This window comes from Coregonus lavaretus, assembly GCF_964263955.1.
Source record: "Coregonus lavaretus genome assembly, contig: HAP1_SCAFFOLD_579, whole genome shotgun sequence".
NCBI lineage: Eukaryota > Metazoa > Chordata > Actinopteri > Salmoniformes > Salmonidae > Coregonus > Coregonus lavaretus.
Genome location: NW_028161445.1, coordinates 108,070 through 110,233, shown reverse-complemented (window position 1 = coordinate 110,233; position 2,164 = coordinate 108,070). Strand labels below are relative to the sequence as shown.

General features: G+C 40.7%; 1 gene segment (V, D, J or C); it reads left to right on the top strand.

The window, feature by feature from the left end:
* The first annotated feature begins 549 nt into the window (after positions 1 to 549).
* Positions 550 to 1,347, top strand: LOC311120666 (Ig lambda-1 chain C region-like). The segment is given in 2 exons: positions 550 to 556; positions 1,028 to 1,347.
* The last annotated feature ends 817 nt before the right edge of the window (positions 1,348 to 2,164 follow it).

Below are 2,164 nucleotides of genomic sequence, written 5' to 3'. Positions count from 1 at the left end.
CTTCATTAATCAGAGTATGCTATAGGTACATAAAGTGCTTAATTATTGTGGTTGTCCAACCTAGCTATCTTAAAATCAATGCACTAAGATGCTCTGGATAAGAGTGTCTGCTAAATGACTCAAATGTAATGTAAATGTAAATGATAAAACATGCTAATTACTTGCTATAATATTTCCTATATTAAGAGATTAAAATACTGATACTGTAATTGTGTGTAAAGATGTGTAATGCTTTATGAGTATAGCAGAAAAAGTTCTGGTCCCTAGCAAACCTTGTTTTCTTGTCTGATATTATGGTGGACCGACTTTAAAAGGGCAATCTGCGATTCCTATATCAATTTTGAGACTTTTAAACTAATGATATATACCCATTGATTCTTGAAGAATAGAAACATTGTTTTATACACCTCACAAGATTAGTTTAACTACCATACTCTTATCAGAACCCAAAATAGCATCATATGTTTTACTAAATTGTTTGTGAACAAGGTAATTTTAAACAAACACTATATAGCTTCAAAACATGGTTGAAGTTATATTTTTTATCTTATGGATGGTCAGTCCTTGCATCCATAGCTCTGTATATGAATTTGAGAGAGGTTACATTTCTCAGCTGTTTACCAAAAACACTGGTGGGGTTGGCTGCTTTGTTGTTGTTTGAACAGCAGATTGCCTCTTTAAACGGCACAAACGCGTTAGTGGAGTATGGAACACGGAAGGTGCACCACAACGCACAGCAGAGTATTAAGTTACTTCATATCTGCATTTAGCAGTGATATTGGGCGATAAGATTGTTTAATGAATGGGTCCTTGTCCTTTTAAAAGCAAATATATTTCATAGGCTGAGCAAATGCATGACTAAATAAAAAATGAGCAACAGTGATGTACTTTATTGTGCATTTATGTAATTGTTGTTGAGTTGGGTGGTGTTGTGTTCTCTGTGAACCTTAATAAGTTATGTATTTTATAGAGCACTCTATTTCTCTCTCCTATGGAATGTAACATTAAAACGTTCTCTCCTCTCCAGCTGGTCCTACTGTCAGTCCCACAGTGTCTCTGCTCCCCCCCTCCTCTGAGCAGCTCTCTGGGGGCTCTGCAACACTGGCCTGCCTGCTGACTGGCTACTCCCCTCAGGGGGCGCTGGTTAGCTGGGAGGTGGACGGGCTGGAGGTGAGCCAGGGGGTCGTGACCAGTCCAGAAGAAGAGAAGGAAGGCCTTTACAGACGCAGCAGCACCTTGACACTGAGCAAGGCAGACTGGGAGCAGGGAAAGCTCTACACCTGCAGGGTCTCCCACTTCCAACACACCCAGGCCTCCCCCCTTCGCAGGAGCCAGTGTCTGGGCTAGGGTCTACGGGAGGCCCACAACAGGAGCTCTGTCTGGGGAAGCAGGAGTAGACGAGGCTCTGGTCTGGGCTGGGGCCTGGTTGGAGCAGTAGTAGTGAGATGGAGTGGTAGAGTAGTGTCCTGAGTAAACTCTAGTACTGCTGGGGACCACAGTCTGGGTAGTAATGTGTATTGTATAGAGTAGAGGAGACTTCTATGTGTTCTCTACTCAGACTGTTACTGTGATGTTGCTATCTGCCTCAGTTCTAATAAAGCTTGATTTGGAATATAACATCATGGGTTAGTTGACTCATTTATTTACCGTGACAAAAAACGGACATGTAGATACATCTAGGTCATAGTTTTTGTCATAATTATATTATTCCTCCAAATGTGAGTAAGCTACAGTTTGTCATCTGTCTTGTAGTGACTTTTGTTGTATGAGTGTTCTGCTGCTTCATGCTGTCTCTCTCTCTCTCTCTCTCTCTCTCTCTCTCTCTCTCAATTCAATTTGATTAATTCAATCCCCCTCTCTCTCTCGCTCTCTGATAGATGAATTTGTGTATTAAAAATAATGACTAAAAGATTTCACCCCAAATACAGTAGAAATGTGTATACGATATTCAAATTATCATGTAGTGTCAACCCACTAACATTACTAAACATTCAAGGGTAAAGAAGAAGGCGGGAACTGTTTTAAGAAAGCCACCTAAAGGTGGGAGGAGCATAGTGCCTTTGTTTGTCAAGGGGTATAAAAACAGTATATTTGTGTTTTTGAGCAGAGCTCTCCTTGAATAAAATGTACCGATAATTACTTGTGGATTGTGGACCTTGAATCA